The sequence below is a fragment of the Mustelus asterias genome, chromosome 16 (assembly GCF_964213995.1).
Source record: "Mustelus asterias chromosome 16, sMusAst1.hap1.1, whole genome shotgun sequence".
Taxonomy (NCBI): domain Eukaryota; kingdom Metazoa; phylum Chordata; class Chondrichthyes; order Carcharhiniformes; family Triakidae; genus Mustelus; species Mustelus asterias.
In genome coordinates this window covers 98,479,275-98,497,734 of record NC_135816.1, presented here as the reverse complement: position 1 = coordinate 98,497,734, position 18,460 = coordinate 98,479,275, and positions in this window count along the sequence as shown.

Sequence of the window (18,460 nt, the reverse complement as noted above, 5' to 3'; positions counted from 1 at the left end):
TTAGAGTACCCCCTGTCAATTAGCAGTGCCCCCTGGCAATTAGTAGTGCCCCCTGCCAATTAGTAGTGCACGCTGCCAATTAGGAGTGGCCCCTGTCAATTAGGAGTCCCCATGTCAACCGGAGTACACCCTGTCAATTAGAGTGTCCCCTGTCGATTGGAGTACCCCCTGTCAATTGAAGTGCCCCCAGTCAATTGCAGTGCCCCCTGTCAATGAGGAGTGCTCCCTATCAATGAGGTGTGCCCCCTGTCAATGACGTGTGCACCCTGTCAATGAAGTGTGCCGCCTGTCAACTCGGAGTACCCCCTGTCAATTAGGTCTGCCCTCTGTCAATTGGGATTGCGCCTTGTCAATTAGGAGTGGCCCACTATCAATTTGGAGTGACACCTGTCAATTAGGAGAGCCCCCTGTCAATGAGGACTTCACCCTGTCAATGAGGATTGCTCCATCGTCAATGAGGTGTGCCAACCTGTGAATGAGTAGTGCCCCCCCACCCCCGTCTATGACGATTGCCCCACGTCAATGTGGAGTGCCCCCCCCCGTCAATGAGGAGTGCCCCACCGTCATTGAGGAGTGCCCCCTGTCAATGAGGATTGCCGCTTGTCAATGAGGATTGCACCTTGTCAATGAGGAGTGCCCCCTGTCAATGAGGAGTGCCACATGTGAATGAGGAGAGCCCGCTTTCAATGAGGACAGCCCCCTGTCAATGAGGAGTTCCCCGTGTCAATGAGGAGTGCCCCCCCCCCGTCAATGAGGAGTGCCCCACCTTCAATGATGAGTGCCCCCCCCCCCGTCAATGGGGAGCCTCCCCCCCCGTCAATGGCGAGTGCCCCCTGTCAATGTGGAGTGCCCCCTGTCACCAAGCAGTGACCCATTTCCATTAGGAGTGACCCCCTGTCAATGAGGAGTGCCCCCTATCAATGAGGAGTGGCCCTGTCAATTAGGAGTGCCCCCTTTCAATTCGGAGTGCCCCATATCAATTACGAGCTGCCCAAATCAATTAGGATTGCCCCCGTGTCAATTAGGAGTGCCGCACGTCAATTAGGAGTGCCCCCTGACAATTAGCAGTGCCCCATGTCAATTAGGAGTGCCGCACGTCAATTAGGAGTGCCCCTGTCCATTAGGAGTGCCCCCTGTCAATGCGGAGTGTCGGCTGTCAATGAGGAGTGCCCCCTGTCAATGAGGAGCGCCACCTGTCAATGAGGAGTGCCCCCTGTCAATGAGGAGTGCCCACTGTCCATTAGGATTACCCCCTGTCAATTACAAGTCTCCCCTGTCAATTAGCAGTGCCCCCTGTCAATTAGCAGTGCCCGATGTCAATTAGGAGTGCCCCCTGACAATTAGGAGTGCCCCCTGAGAATTAGCAGGGCCCCATGTCAATTAGGAGTGCCCCCTGTCAATTAGGAGTGCCCCCTGTCAATGCAGAGTGCCCCCTGTCAATGAGGACTGCCTCTGTCAATGGGGAGCGCCCCCTGTCAATGAGGAGTCTCCCCTGTCAATTAGGAGTGCCACCTTTCATATAGATTTGCCCCATGTCAGTTAGGAGCTCCCCTGTCAATTAGGAATGGCCCCAGTAAATTACGAGTGCCGCCTGTCAATTAGGGTGCCCCTTTCAATGAGGAGTTCCCCCTGTCAATGAGGAGTGCCCCACCGTCAATGAGGACTGACCCCTAGTCAATGAGGAATGCCCCCTGTCAATTACGAGTGCCCCCCTGTCAATGAGGAGTGTCCAGTGTCAATTTGGACTGCCCCCTGTCAATGAGGAGTGCCCCTGTCAATGAGGAGTGCCCCCTGTCAAGGAGGAGTGCCCCCTGTCAATGAGGAGTTCCCCTGTCAATGAGGAGTGCCGCCTGTAAATGAGGAGTTCTCCCTGTCAATGAGGAGTGCCCCCTGTCAATGAGGAGTGTCCCACTGTCAATGAGGAGTGCCGCGCCATCCATGAGGAGAGCCCCACCATCAATGCGGAGTGCCCCTGTCAATGTGGAGTGCCCCCCGTCAATGAGGAGTAGCCCCATGCAATTAGGAGTGCCGCTTGTCAGTTAGGAGCTCCCACTGTCAATTAGGAATGCCCGCTGCCAATTCAGAGTGACGCTGGAAATTAGAAGTGCCCCCTGTCAATTTGGAGTTCCCCTGTCAATTTTGTGTGCCCTCTGTCAAATAGGAGAACCCCCTGTCAATTAGCAGTTCCCACTGGCAATTAGTAGTGCACCCTGCCAAATAGTAGTGCCCGCTGCCAATTAGGAGTGGCCCCTGTTAATTAGGAGTCTCCCAGTTCAATTGGAGTGCACTCTGTCAATTGGAGTACCCCCTCTCGATTGGAGTGCCCCCTGTCAATCGGAGTGCCCCCTGTCTATTGGAGTGTCCCCTGTCTATTGGAGTGTCCCCTCTCAATGAGGTGTGCCCCCTGTCAATGAAGTGTGCCGCCTGTCAATTAGGAGTGCCCCCTGTCAATTAGAATGCCCCCTGTCAATTGGGAGGCCCCTGGCAATGAGGAATTCCACTTGTCAATGAGGAGTACCACCACGTCAATGAGGAGTGCCCCCCCGTCAATGAGGAGTGCCCCACCGTCAATGAGGAATGCCCCACCATCAATAAGGTGTACCGCGCCGTCAATGAGGAGTGCTCCATATAAATTAGGAGTGCCCCCAGTCAATTCGGAGTGCCTCCTTTCAATTATGAGTGCACCCTCTCAATGAGGAGTGCCCCCTGCCAATTAGGAGTGCCCCCTGCCAACTCGGAGTCCCCCATGTCAATTGGAGTGCACCCTGGCAATTGGACTGCCCCGTGTCGATTGGAGTGCCCCCTGTCAATTGGTGTGACCCCCCCGTCAATTGGAGTGCCCCCTGTCAAGTGCCTCCTGTCAATGAGGAGTGCCCCCTGTCAATGAGGAGCGACCCCTGTCAATGAGGAGTGCCCCTGTCAATGAGGAGTGCTCACTGTCCATAAGGATTGCCCCCTGTCAATTACAAGTCTCCCCTGTCAATTAGGAGTGCCCCCTGTCAATTAGAAGTGCACCCTTTCATGTAGAAGTGCCCCATGTCAGTTAGGAGCTCTCCCTGTCAATTAGGAGTGGCCCCAGTAAATTAGGAGTGCCACCTGTCAATTAGGACGTCCCTTTCAATGAGGAGTTCCCCCTGTCAATGAGGAGTGCCCCACCGTCAAAGACGATTGCCCCACCGTCAATGAGGAGTGACCCCTAGTCAATGAGAAATGCCCCACCGTCAATGGGGAGTGCCCCCTGTCAATGACGAGCGCCCCCCTGTCAATGAGGAGCGTCCACTGTCAATTAGGACTGCCCCCTGTCAATGAGGAGCGCCCCCTGTCAATGAGGAGTGCCCCCTGTCAAGGAGGAGTGCACCCTGTCAATGAGGAGTCCCCCTGTCAATGAGGAGTGCCCCCTGTCAATGAGGAGTGCCCCCTATCAATGAGGAGTGTCCCACCGTCAATGAGGAGAGCCGCACCGCCCATGAGGAGAGCCCCACCACCAATGCGCAGTGCCACTGTCAATGCGGAGTGCCCCCCGTCAATGAGGTGTACCCCCTTGCAATTAGGAGTGCCGCTTGTCAGTTAGGAGCTCCCACTGTCAGTTAGGGGTACCCTCTGTCAATCAGGAGTGCTCGCTGTCATCTTGGAATGCCCGCTGCCAATTCGGAGTGAGGCTGGAAATTAGGAGTGCCCCTCTGTCAATTTGGTGTGCCCCCTGTCAAATTGGAGTACCCCTTGTCAATTAGCAGTGCCCCCTGGCAATTAGTAGTGCCCCCTGTCAATTAGGAGAGCCCCCTGTCAGTGAGGTTTTCACCCTGTCAATCAGGATTGCCCCACCGTCAATGAAGAGTTCCACCCTGTGAATGAGTATTGCCCCCCCCCCCCCCGTCTATGACGATTGCCCCCACGTCAATGAGGAGTGCCCCCCCGTCAATGAGGAGTGCCCCACCGTCAATGAGGAGTGTCCCCTGTCAATGAAAATTGCCCCTTGTCAGTCACGATTGCCCCCTTTCAATGCGGACAGCCCCCTGTCAACGAGGAGTTCCCCGTGTCAATGAGGAGTGCCCCCCCCCGTCAATGAGGAGCGCCCCACCGTCAATGAAGAGTGCCCGCCGTCAATGAGGAGTGCCCCCTGTCAATGAGGCGTGCCCCCTATCACCTGGGGATGACCACTGTCAATTAGGAGTGACCCCCTTTCAATTAGGAGTGCCCCCCTGTCAATGAGAGGTGCCCCCTTTCAATGAGGAGTGCCCGCTGTCAATGGGGATTGGCCCTGTCAATGAGGAGTAGCCCCTGTCAATTAGGAGTGCCCCCTTTCAATTAGGAGTGCCCCATATCAATTACGAGCTCACCATGTCAATTAGGAGTGCCCCCTGTCAATTAGGAGTACCCGATGTCAATTAGGAGTGCCCGCTGACAAATAGCAGTGCCCAATTCAATTAGGAGTGCCCCATGTCAATTAAGAGTGCCCCTGTCAAATAGGAGTGCCCCCTTTCAATTAGAGTGCCCCATATCAATTAAGAGCTCCCCATGTCAATTAGGAGTGCCCCCTGTCAATGAGGAGTGCCCCCTGGCAATTAGGAGTGCCCCCTGTCAATTGGGAGGCGACTGTCAATGAGGAGTGCCACTCCGTCAATGAGGAGTGCCCTCCGTCAATCAGGAGTGCTCCACCGTCAATGAGGAATGCCCCCCCGTCAATGAGGAGTGCCCCCTGTCAATGAGGAGTGCACCCTGTCAAGGAGGAGTGCCCCCTGTCAATCAGGAGTTCCCCCTGTCAATGAGGAGTGCGGCCTGACAATGAGGAGTGCTCCCTGTCAATGAGGAGTGCCCCCTGTCAACGGGTACTGCCCATTGTCAATGAGGTGTGCCCCCTGTCAATCAAGTGTGCCGCCTGCCAATTAGGAGTGCCCCCTGTCAATTAGGCCTGCCCTCTGTCAATGAGGATTGCGCCTTGTCAATTAGGAGTGGCCCCCTATCAATTAGGAGTGCCCCTGTCAATTAGGAGAGCCCCCTGTCAATGAGGACTTCACCCTGTCAATGAGGATTGCCCCACCGTCAATGAGGAGTGCCACCCTATGAATGAGTAGTGCCCCCCCCCCACACCTCCGTCTATGACGATTCCCCTAGGTCAAAGTGGAGTGCCCCCGTCAATGAGGAGTGCACCACCGTCAATAAGGAGTGCCCCCTGTCAATGAGGATTGCCCGTTGTCAATGAGGATTGCCCCCTGTCAATGATTAGTGCCCGCTGTCAATGAGGACTGCCCCATGTGAATGAGGAGCGCCCCCTTTCAATGTGGACAGCCCCCTGTCAATGAGGAGTTCCCCGTGTCAATGAGGAGTGCCCCCCCCGTCAATGAGGAGTGCCCCACCGTCAATGAAGAGTGCCCCCTGTCAAATAGGAGTGCCCCCTTTCAATTAGGAGTGCCCCATATCAATTAAGAGCTCCCCATGTCAATTAGGAGTGCCCCCTATCAATTAGGAGTGCCCCCACCGTCAATGAGGAGTGCCCCCTGTCAATGAGGAGTGCCCCCCTGTCAATGAGGGGTGCCCCCGTTCAATGAGGAGTGCCCGCTGTCAATGAGGATTGGCCCTGTCAATTAGGAGTCCCCCCTTTCAATTAGGAGTGCCCCATATCAAATACGAGCTCCCTATGTCAATAAGGAGTGCCCCCTGTCAAGTAGGAGTGCCTCATGTCAATTAGGAGTGCCCCCTGACAAATAGCAGTGTCCCATGTCAATTAGGAGTGCCCCATGTCAATTAAGAGTGCCCCCGTCAATTAGGAGTGCCCCCTGTCAATTCGGAGAGCCCCTGTCAATGAGGATTTCACCCTGTCAATCAGGATTGCCCCACCGTCAATGAAGAGTTCCACCCTGTGAATGAGTATTGCCCCCCCCCGTCTATGACGATTCCCCCCACGTCAATGAGGAGTGCCCCCCCGTCAATGAAGAGTGCCCCACCGTCAATGAGGAGTGTCCCCTGTCAATGAGAATTACCCCTTGTCAGTCACGATTGCCCCCTTTCAATGCGGACAGCCCCCTGTCAAAGAGGAGTTCCCCGTGTCAATGAAGAGTGCCCCCCCCCGTCAATGAGGAGCGCCCCACCGTCAATGAAGAGTGCCCGCCGTCAATGAGGAGTGCCCCCTGTCAATGAGGAGTGCCCCCTATCACCTAGGGATGACCACTGTCAATTAGGAGTGACCCCCTTTCAATTAGGAGACCCCCCTGTCAATGAGAGGTGCCCCCTTTCAATGAGGAGTGCCCGCTGTCAATGAGGATTGGCCCTGTCAATGAGGAGTGCCCCCTGTCAATGAGGAGTATCCCCTGTCAATTAGGAGTGCCCCCTTTCAATTAGGAGTGCCCCATATCAATTACGAGCTCACCATGTCAATTAGAGTGCCCCCTGTCAAATAGGAGTGCCCGATGTCACTTAGGAGTCCCCGCTGACAAATAGCAGTGCCCAATTCAATTAGGAGTGCCCCATGTCAATTAAGAGTGCCCCTGTCAAATAGGAGTGCCCCCTTTCAATTAGGAGTGCCCCATATCAATTACGAGCTCACCATGTCAATTAGAGTGCCCCCTGTCAATTAGGAGTGCCCGATGTCACTTAGGAGTCCCCGCTGACAAATAGCAGTGCCCAATTCAATTAGGAGTGCCCCATGTCAATTAAGAGTGCCCCCTGTCAAATAGGAGTGCCCCCTTTCAATTAGGAGTGCCCCATATCAATTAAGAGCTCCCCCTGTCAATTAGGAGTGCCCCCTGTCAATTAGGAGTGCCGCCTGGCAATTAGGAGTGCCCCCTGTCAATTGGGAGGCGACTGTCAATGAGGAGTGCCACTCCGTCAATGAGGAGTGCCACTCCGTAAATGAGGAGTGCCCTCCGTCAATCAGGAGTGCCCCAACGTCAATGAGGAATGCCCCCCCGTCAATGAGGAGTGACCCCTGTCAATGAGGAGTGCACCCTGTCAAGGAGGAGTGCCCCCTGTCAATCAGGAGTTCCCCCTGTCAATGAGGAGTGCGGCCTGTCAACGGGTACTGCCCCTTGTCAATGAGGTGTGCCCCCTGTCAATCAAGTGTGCCGCCTGCCAATTAGGAGTGCCCCCTGTCAATTAGGCCTGCCCTCTGTCAATGAGGATTGCGCCTTGTCAATTAGGAGTGGCCCCCTATCAATTAGGAGTGCCCCTGTCAATTAGGAGAGCCCCCTGTCAATGAAGACTTCACCCTGTCAATGAGGATTGCCCCACCGTCAATGAGGAGTGCCACCCTTGAATGAGTAGTGCCCCCCCACTCCCGTCTATGACGATTCCCTGAGGTCAAAGTGGAGTGCCCCCCGTCAATGAGGAGTGCCCCACCGTCAATGACGAGTGCCCCCTGTCAATGAGGATTGCCCGTTGTCAATGAGGATTGCCCCCTGTCAATGATGAGTGCCCGCTGTCAATGAGGAGTGCCCCATGTGAATGAGGAGTGCCCCCTTTCAATGAGGACAGCCCCCTGTCATTGAGGAGTTCCCCGTGTCAATGAGGAATGCCCCCACCGTCAATGAGGAGTGCCCCCTGTCAATGAGGAGTGCCCCCTATCACCTAGGGGCGACCGCTGTCAATGAGGAGTGACCACCTTGCAATTCGGAGTGCCCCCCAGTCAATGAGGGGTGCCCCCGTTCAATGAGGAGTGCCAGCTGTCAATGAGGATTGGCCCTGTCAATTAGGAGACCCCCTTTCAATTAGGAGTGCCCCATAACAAATACGAGCTCCCCATGTCAATAAGGAGCGCCCCTGTGAAATAGGAGTGCCCCATGTCAATTAGGAGTGCCCCCTGTCAATTGGGAGGCCCCTGTCAATGAGGAATTCCCCTTGTCAATGAGGAGTGCCACTCCGTCAATGAGGAGTGCCCCCCCCCGTCAATCAGCAGTGCCCCACCGTCAATGACGAATGCCCCCCCCCCCCGCGTTAATGACGAGTGCCCCACCGTCAATGAGGAGTGACCCCCAGTCAATGACGAATGCACCACCGTCAATGAGGAGTGCCCGCTGTCAATGGCGAGTGCCCCCCTGTCAATGAGGAGTGTCCACTGTCGATTAGGTGTGCTCCCTGCCAATTTGGAGTGCCTCCTGTCAATGAGGAGTGCCCCCTGACAAGGAGGAGTGTACCCTGTCAATGAGGAGTTCCCCCTGTCAATGAGGAGTGCCCCCCCGTCAATGAGGAGTGCTTCCTGTCAATGAGGAGTTCCCCCTGTCAATGAGGAGTGCCGCCTGTCAATGAGGAGTGCCCCCTATCAATGAGGAGTGCCCCATTTGAATCAGGAGTGTCCCCCTTCAATGAGAACAGCCCCCTGTCAATGCGGAGTTCCCCGAGTCAGTGAGGAGCGCCCCCCCGTCAATGAGGAGTGCCCCCACCGTCAATGAAGAGTGCCACCTGTCAATGAGGAGCTCCGCCTATCACCAAGGGGCAACCACTGTAAATTATGAGTGACCCCCTTTCAATTCGGAGTGCCCCCCTGTCAATGAGGACTGCCCTCTGTCAAGGAGGAGTGCCCCCTGTCAATGAGGAGTTCCCCCTGTCAATGAGGAGTGCCGCCTGACAATGAGGAGTGCTCCCTGTCAATGAGGAGTGCGGCCTGTCAATGCGGAGTGCTCCCTGTCAATGAGGAGTGCCCCCTGTCGATGAGGAGTGTCCGACCGTCAATGAGGAGTGCCGCACTGCCCATGAGGAGAGCCCCACCATCAGTGCGGAGTGCCCCTGTCAATGCGGAGTGCCCCCCGTCAATGAGGAGTACCCCCTTGCAATTAGGACTGCCGCTTGTCAGTTAGGAGCTCCCACTGTCAGTTCGGAGTACCCCCTGTCAATAAGGAGTCCTCCCTGTCATTTTCGAGTGCCCCCTGCCAATTCGGAGTGACGCAGGAAATTAGGAGTGCCCCCTGTCAATTTCGAGTTCCCCCTGTCAATTGGAGTGCCCCTGTCAATTGGAGTGTCCCCTGTCTATTGGAGTGCCCCCTGTCAATGAGGAGTGCCCCCTGTCAACGAGGACTGCCCCTTGTCAATGAGGTGTGCCCCCTGCCAATCAAGTGTGCCGCCTGTCAATTAGCAGTGCCCCCTGTCAATTAAGTCTGCCCTCTGGCAATGAGGATTGCGCCTTGTCAATTAGGAGTGGCCCCCTATCAATTAGGAGTGCCCCTGTCAATTAGGAGAGCCCCTTGTCAATGAGGACTTCACCATGTCAATGAGGATTGCCCCACCGTCAATGAGGAGTGCCACCCTGTGAATGAGTCGTGCCCCGCCCCCCCGTCTATGACGATGCCCCCCAGGTCAATGAGGAGTGCCCCCCGTCAATGAGGAGTGCCCCACCGTCAATGAGGAGTGCAACCCTGTCAATGAGGATTGCCCCTTGTCAATGAGAATTGCCCCCTGTCAATAATGAGATCCCCGTCAATGAGGTGTGCCCCGTGTGAATGAGGACTGCCTCCCTTCAATGAGGAGTTCCCCGTGTCAATGAGGAGTGCCCCCCATCAATGAGGAGGGCCCCACCGTCAATAAAGAGTGCCCCCCGTCAATGAGGAGTGCCCCCACCGTCAATGGGGAGTGCCCCCTTTCAATGAGGTGTGCCCCCTATCACCTAGGAGTGACCCCTGTCAATTAGGAGCTCCCCCTGTCAATGAGGGGTGCCCCCTTTCAATGAGAAGTGCCCGCTGTCAATGAGGATTGGCCCTGTCAATTAGGACTCCCCCCTTTCAATTAGGAGTGCCCAATATCAATTTTGAGCTCCCCATGTCAATTAGGAGTGCCCCCTGACAAATAGCAGTGCCCCATGTCAATTAGGAGTGCCTCATGTCATTTAAGAGTGCACCCTGTCAATTAGGAGTGCCCCCTGTCAATTGGGAGGCCCCTGTCAATGAGGAATTCCCCTTGGCAATGAGGAGTGCCACTCCGTCAACGAGGAGTTCCCCCCCGTCAAGCAGGAGTACCCCACCCTCAATGCGGAGTGCCCCACCGTCAATAAGGTGGACCTCACCGTCAATGAGGAGTGCCCCATATGAATTGGGAGTGCCCCCAGTCAATTCGGAGAGCCCCCGTCAATTATGAGTGAACCCTGTCAATCTGGAGTGCCCGCTGCCAATTCGGAGTGTCCCCTGTCAATTAGGAGTTCCCCCATGTCAATTGGAGTGCACCCTGTCAATTGGAGTGCTCCGTGTCGATTGGAGTGCCCCCTGTCAATTGGAGTGCCCCCCTCAATTGGAGTGTCCCCTGTCAATGCGGAGTGCCCCCTGTCAATGAGGAGTGCCACCTGTCAATGAGGAGCGCCCAAATGTCAATTAGAGTGCACCCTGTCAATTGGAGTGCTCCGTGTCGATTGGAGTGCCCCCTGTCAATGAGGAGCACCCCCTGTCAATGAGGAGTGCCACCTGTCAATGAGCAGTTCCCCCTGTCAATGAGGAGTGCCGCCTGTCAATGAGGAGTGCCGCCTGTCAGTGAGGAGTGCCCCCTGTCAATGAGGAGTGTCCGACCGTCAATGAGGAGTGTCCGACCGTCAATGAGGAGTGCCGCACCGTCCATGAGGAGTACCCCCTTGCAATTAGGAGTGTCGCTTGTCAGTTAGGAGCTCCCACTGTCAGTTAGGAGTGCCCCCTGTCAATTCGGAATCCTCTCTGTCATTCTGGAGTTCCCCCTGCCAATTCGGAGTGACGCAGGAAATTAGGAGTGCCCCACCGTCAAATTCGAGTTCCCCCTGTTAATTAGGAGTGGCCCCTGTCAATTAGGAGTGGCCCCTGTCAATTGGAGTGCCCCCTGTCAATTGGAGTGCCCCCTGTCTATTGGAGTGCCCCCTGTCAATGAGGAGTGCCGCCTGTCAACGAGTACTGCCCCTTGTCAATGAGGTGTGCCCCCTGTCAATCAAGTGTGCCGCCTGCCAATTAGGAGTGCCCCTGTCAATTAGGCCTGCCCTCTGTCAATGAGGATTGCGCCTTGTCAATTAGGAGTGGCCCCCTATCAATTAGAAGTGTCCCTGTCAATTCGGAGTGCCCCCTGTCAATGAGGACTTCACCCTGTCAAATAGTATTGCCCCACCGTCAATGAGGAGTGCCACCCTGTGAATGAGTAGTGCCCCCCCACCCCACCGCCGTCTATGAAGATTCCCCTTGGTCAAAGTGGAGTGCCCCCCCGTCAATGAGGAGTGCCCCCTGTCAATGAGGATTGCCCCTTGTCAATGAGGATTGCCCCCTGTCAATGATGAGTGCCCGCTGTCAATGAGGAGTGCCCCATGTGAATGAGGAGTGCCCCCTTTCAATGAGGACAGCCCCCTGTCAATGAGGAGTTCCCTGTGTCAATGAGGAGTGCCCCCCCGTGAATGAGGAGTGCCCCACCGTCAATGAAGAGTGCCCCTCGTCAATGAGGAATGGCCCCACCGTCAATGAGGAGTGCCCCCTGTCAATGAGGAGCGCCCCCTATCACCTAGGGGCGACCGCTGTAAATTATGAGTGACCCCCTTTCAATTCGGAGTGCCCCCCTGTCAATGAGGACTGCCCTCTGTCAAGGAGGAGTGCCCCCTGTCAATGAGGAGTTCCCCCTGTCAATGAGGAGTTCCCCCTGTCAATGAGGAGTGCGACCTGTCAATGCGGAGTGCTCCCTGTCAATGAGGAGTGCCCCCTGTCGATGAGGAGTGTCCGACCGTCAATGAGGAGTGCCCCCTTGCAATTAGGACTGCCGCTTGTCAGTTAGGAGCTCCCACTGTCAGTTCGGAGTACCCCCTGTCAATAAGGAGTCCTCACTGTCATTTTCGAGTGCCCTCTGCCAATTCGGAGTGACGCAGGAAATTAGGAGTGCCCCCTGTCAATTTCGAGTTCCCCCTGTCAATTGGAGTGCCCCTGTCAATTGGAGTGTCCCCTGTCTATTGGAGTGCCCCCTGTCAATGAGGAGTGCCCCCTGTCAACGAGGACTGCCCCTTGTCAATGAGGTGTGCCCCCTGTCAATCAAGTGTGCCGCCTGTCAATTAGCAGTGCCCCCTGTCAATTAAGTCTGCCCTCTGGCAATGAGGATTGCGCCTTGTCAATTAGGAGTGGCCCCCTATCAATTAGGAGTGCCCCTGTCAATTAGGAGAGCCCCTTGTCAATGAGGACTTCACCATGTCAATGAGGATTGCCCCACCGTCAATGAGGAGCGCCACCCTGTGAATGAGTCGTGCCCCCCCCCGTCTATGACGATGCCCCCCAGGTCAATGAGGAGTGCCCCCCGTCAATGAGGAGTGCCCCACCGTCAATGAGGAGTGCAACCCTGTCAATGAGGATTGCCCCTTGTCAATGAGAATTGCCCCCTGTCAATAATGAGTTCCCCGTCAATGAGGTGTGCCCCGTGTGAATGAGGACTGCCTCCCTTCAATGAGGAGTTCCCCGTGTCAATGAGGAGTGCCCCCCATCAATGAGGAGGGCCCCACCGTCAATAAAGAGTGCCCCCCGTCAATGAGGAGTGCCCCCACCGTCAATGGGGAGTGCCCCCTTTCAATGGGGTGTGCCCCCTATCACCTAGGAATGACCCCTGTCAATTAGGAGCTCCCCCTGTCAATGAGGGGTGCCCCCTTTCAATGAGAAGTGCCCGCTGTCAATGAGGATTGGCCCTGTCAATTAGGACTCCCCCCTTTCAATTAGGAGTGCCCCATATCAATTTTGAGCTCCCCATGTCAATTAGGAGTGCCCCCTGACAAATAGCAGTGCCCCATGTCAATTAGGAGTGCCTCATGTCATTTAAGAGTGCACCCTGTCAATTAGGAGTGCCCCCTGTCAATTGGGAGGCCCCTGTCAATGAGGAATTCCCCTTGGCAATGAGGAGTGCCACTCCGTCAACGAGGAGTTCCCCCCCGTCAAGCAGGAGTACCCCACCCTCAATGCGGAGTGCCCCACCGTCAATAAGGTGGACCTCACCGTCAATGAGGAGTGCCCCATATGAATTGGGAGTGCCCCCAGTCAATTCGGAGAGCCCCCGTCAATTATGAGTGAACCCTGTCAATCTGGAGTGCCCGCTGCCAATTCGGAGTGTCCCCTGTCAATTAGGAGTTCCCCCATGTCAATTGGAGTGCACCCTGTCAATTGGAGTGCTCCGTGTCGATTGGGGTGCCCCCTGTCAATTGGAGTGCCCCCCTCAATTGGAGTGTCCCCTGTCAATGCGGAGTGCCCCCTGTCAATGAGGAGTGCCACCTGTCAATGAGGAGCGCCCAAATGTCAATTAGAGTGCACCCTGTCAATTGGAGTGCTCCGTGTCGATTGGAGTGCCCCCTGTCAATGAGGAGTGCCACCTGTCAATGAGCAGTTCCCCCTGTCAATGAGGAGTGCCGCCTGTCAATGAGGAGTGCCGCCTGTCAGTGAGGAGTGCCCCCTGTCAATGAGGAGTGTCCGACCGTCAATGAGGAGTGTCCGACCGTCAATGAGGAGTGCCGCACCGTCCATGAGGAGTACCCCCTTGCAATTAGGAGTGTCGCTTGTCAGTTAGGAGCTCCCACTGTCAGTTAGGAGTGCCCCCTGTCAATTAGGAATCCTCTCTGTCATTCTGGAGTTCCCCCTGCCAATTCGGAGTGACGCAGGAAATTAGGAGTGCCCCACCGTCAAATTCGAGTTCCCCCTGTTAATTAGGAGTGGCCCCTGTCAAGTAGGAGTGGCCCCTGTCAATTGGAGTGCCCCCTGTCAATTGGAGTGCCCCCTGTCTATTGGAGTGCCCCCTGTCAATGAGGAGTGCCGCCTGTCAACGAGTACTGCCCCTTGTCAATGAGGTGTGCCCCCTGTCAATCAAGTGTGCCGCCTGCCAATTAGGAGTGCCCCTGTCAATTAGGCCTGCCCTCTGTCAATGAGGATTGCGCCTTGTCAATTAGGAGTGGCCCCCTATCAATTAGAAGTGTCCCTGTCAATTAGGAGTGCCCCCTGTCAATGAGGACTTCACCCTGTCAAATAGTATTGCCCCACCGTCAATGAGGAGTGCCACCCTGTGAATGAGTAGTGCCCCCCCCCCCCCCCCCCACCGCCGTCTATGAAGATTCCCCTTGGTCAAAGTGGAGTGCCCCCCCGTCAATGAGGAGTGCCCCCTGTCAATGAGGATTGTCCCTTGTCAATGAGGATTGCCCCCTGTCAATGATGAGTGCCCGCTGTCAATGAGGAGTGCCCCATGTGAATGAGGAGTGCCCCCTTTCAATGAGGACAGCCCCCTGTCAATGAGGAGTTCCCTGTGTCAATGAGGAGTGCCCCCCCGTGAATGAGGAGTGCCCCACCGTCAATGAAGAGTGCCCCTCGTCAATGAGGAGTGGCCCCACCGTCAATGAGGAGTGCCCCCTGTCAATGAGGAGTGCCCCCATCACCTAGGTGCGACCGCTGTGAATTAGGAGTGACCCCATTTCAATTCGGAGTGCCCCCCTGTCAATGAGGGTTGCCCCCTTTCAATGAGGAGTGCCCGCTGTCAATGAGGATTGGCCCTGTCAATTAGGACTCCCCCCTTTCAATTAGGAGTGCTCCATATCAAATACGAGCTACCCATGTCAATAAGGAGTGCCCCCTGTCAAATAAGAGTGCCTCATGTCAAGTAGGAGTGCCCACTGACAAATAGCAGTGCCCCATGTCAATTGGGAGTGCCCCATGTCAATTAAGAGTGCCCCCCGTCAATTAGGAATGCCCCCTGTCAATTGGGAGGCCCCTGTCAATGAGGAATTCCCCTTGTCAATGAGGAGTGCCACTCCGTCAATGAGGAGTGCCCCCCCCCGTCAATCAGGTGTGCCTCACCGTCAATGACGAACGCCACCCCCCCCCCCCCGTCAATGACGAGTGCCCCACTGTCAATGAGGAGTGACCCCTAGCCAATGATGCATGCACCACCGTCGATGGGGAGTGCCCGCTGTCAATGACGACTGCCCCCCTGTCAATGAGGAGTGTGCACTGTCGATTACGTGTGCCCCCTGTCAATATGGAATGCCCCCTGTCAATGAGGAGTTCCTCCTGTCAATGAGGAGTGCCCCCTGACAATGAGGAGTGCTTCCTGTCAATGAGGAGTGTCCCCTGTCAATGAGGAGTGCCCCATGTGAATGTGGAGTGTCCCCTTTCAATGAGGACAGCCCTCTGTCAATGCGGAGTTCCCCGAGTCAATGAGGAGTGCCCCCCGTCAATGAGGAGTGCCCCACCGTCAATGAAGAGTGCCCCCCGTCAATGAAGAGTGCCCCCACCGTCAATGAGGAGTGCCCCCTGTCAATGAGGAGTGACCCCTGTCAATGAGGAGTGACCCCTGTCAGTTAGGAGTCCCTCCCCGAAAATGACGAGTGCCCCCCATCAATGAGCAGTGCCCCATGTCAATGAGTAGTGCCCTCTGTCAAAGAGTGACCCTGTCAATGAGGAGTGGCACGGTAGCACAGTGGTTCGCACTGCTGCTTCACAGCTCCAGGGTCCTGGGTTCGATTCCCGGCTCGGGTCACTGTCTGTGTGGAGTTTGCACATTCTCCTCGTGTCAGCGTGGGTTTCCTACGGGTGCTCCGGTTTCCTCCCACAGTCCAAAGATGTGCGCGCTAGGTTGATTGGCCAGGTGAAAAACAATTGCCCCTTAGAGTCCTGAGATGCGGAGGTTAGAGGGATTAGCAGGTAAATATGCGGGGATAGGGCCTGGGTGGGATTGTGGTCGGTGCAGACTCGATGGGCCGAATGGCCTCCTTCTGCACGGTTGGGTTTCTATGATTTCTATGAGTGCCCACTGTCAATAAGGAGTGCCCCCTGTCAACGAGGAATGCCCACTGTCAATGAGGAGTGCCCCCCGTCAACGAGCAATGCCCACTGTCAATGAAGAGTGCCCCCCGTCAATGAGGAGTGCCCCCTGTCATCGAGGAGTGCCCCCTGTCATCGAGGAGTGCCCCCTGACAATGAGGAGTACCACCCCCCCCGTCTATCAGGAGCACTCCCTGTCAATGAGGTGTGCCCCCTGTCAATGAGGAGCACCCCCGTCAATGAGGAGTGACCCTGCAAATGAGGAGTGCCCCATCGTCAATGAGCAGTGACCGGTGTAAATTAGGAGTGCCCCCCGTCATAAAGCTGTGCACCCCGTCAATGACGAATGCCCCCTGTCAATGAGGAGTACCCCCTGTCAATGAGGAGTGCCCCCCCCCCGTCTATGAACAGTGTCCCCAGTCAATGAGGAGTGCACCCCGTCAATGAGGAGTGTCCCCCGCGTCCCGGTCAATGAGGAGTTCCCTCTGTCAATGAGAAGTGCCCCCTGTCAATGACTGGTGCACCCTGTCAATGAGGAGTCCCAGCTGTTAATTAGGAGTGCCCCCTGTCATTGAGGAGAGCCCCCTGTCAATGAGGAGAGCCCCCTGTCAATGAGGAGTGCACCCTGTCAATGAGGAGTCCCAGCTGTTAATTAGGAGTGCCCCCTGTCATTGAGGAGAGCCCTCTGTCAATGTGGAATGTCCCCTGTCAATGCGGAGGGCCCCCTGTCAATGAGGAGTGCCCCATGTCAATGAGGAGTGCCCCCCGTCAATGAGGAGTGCCCCATGTCAATGAGGGAGCCCCAGCCAATGAGGAGTATCCCCTGTCAATGAGGTGTGCCCCCCCTCTATGAAGAGTGCCCCCTGTCAATGAGCAGTGCACCCCGTCAATGAGGAGTGTCCCCCCACCCCACCCCAGTCAATGAGGAGTGCACCCTGTCAATGAGGAATCCCAGCTGTTAATTAGAAGTGCCCCCTGTCAATGAGGAGAGCCCCCTGTCAATGAGGAGAGCCCCCTGTCAATGAGGAGTGCCCCCTGTCAATGATGAGTGTCCCCTGTCAATGATGAGTGCCCTCTGTCAATGTGGAATGCTCCTTGTCAATGAGGAGTACCCCCTGTCAATGAGGAGTGCCCCCCCGCCTATGAAGAGTGCCACCTGTCAATGAGGAGTGCACCCCGCCAATGAGGAGTGTTCCCCCCCCCCGCCCCGGTCAACGAGGAGTTCCCTCTGCCAATGAGAAGTGCCCCCTGTCAATGAGTAGTGCACGCTGTCAATGAGGAGTGCCAGCTGTTACTTAGCAGTGCCCCCTGTCAATGGGGAGAGCCCTCTGTCAATGAAGAGAGCCCCCTGTCAATGAGGAGTGCCCCCCCCCCCGTCTATTAGAGTACCCCACCCATCTATGAGGAGTACCCCCTGGCAATGCGGAGAGCCCCTGTGAATGATGAGTGTCCGCTGTCAATGAGAAGAACCCCCTGTCAATTAGGAGAGACCCCTGTCAATTAGGAGTCGTCCCCACCCCCGTCAATGACGAGTGGCCCCCTCCCCCCCCCCCCATCAATGAGGAGTGACCCCTGTAAATTAGGAGTGACCCCTGTAAATTTGGAGTCCCTGCCCCGTCGATGAGGAGGGGCTCCTGCCAATGTGGAATGCGCCCTGTAAATGAGGGGCAACCCTGTCAATGAGGAATGCCCTCTGTCAATGAGGAGTGCCCTCAGCCAATGAGTGACCCTGACAATGAGGAGTGCTCCTTGTCAATGAAGAGTGCCCCTTGTCAATGAGGAGTGCCTCTGTCAATGGGGAGAGCCCCCTGTCAATGAGGAGTGCCCTCTGTCAATTAGGAGTGACCCTGTAAATGAGGAGTGCCCCCCCCCAAATCAATGAGGAGTCACCTCTGCAAATTAGGATTGTCCCCCGTTAATGGGGAGTGCTCCCCGTAAATGAGCAATGCCCCCGGTCAATGAGGTGTGCCCCCTATCAATGAGGAGTGCCCCCTGTCAACGACATGTGCCCCCTGTCAACGAGTAGTTGGCCTGTAAATGATGAGTGCGCCCCATCAACGAGGCGCGCCCCCTGTCAAAGAGGAATACCCCACGTCAATGAGGAGTGCCCCCTGTCAATGACGAGAGCCCGCTGTCAACGAGGAGTGCCCCCTGTCAATTAGGAGTGACCCTGTCAATTATGACTCCCCCCGTCAATGACGAATACCCCCCATCAATGAGGAGTGGCCCCCGTCAATGAGGAATGAGGCTGTCAATGAGGAGTGCCTCACGTCAATGGGGAAAGCCCCCTGTCAATGAGGAGTGCCCTCTGTCAGTTAGGAGTCCCTCCCCGAAAATGACGAGTGCCACCCATCAATGAGGAGTGCCCCATGTCAATGAGTTGTGCCCTCTGTCAAAGAGTGACCCTGTCAATGAGGAGTGCCCACTGTCAATAAGGAGTGCCCCTGTCAATGAGGAGTGCCCACTGTCAATGAGGAGTGCCCCCGTCAATGAGCAATGCCCACTGTCAAAGAAGAGTGCCCCCCGTCAATGAGGTGTGCACCCCCCCGTCTATCAGGAGTACCCCCTGTCAATGAGGTGTGCCCCCTGTTAATGAGGAGTGCCCCCAGTCAATGAGGAGTGCCCCCAGTCAATGAGGAGGGCCCCCTGTCAACGAGGTGTGATCCCTGTCAATGAAGAGAGCCCCCTGTCAATGACGACTGTCCCCTGTCAATGAGGAGAGACCCCTGTTAATTAGGAGTGACCCCGGTCACTTAGGAGTCCAAACCACG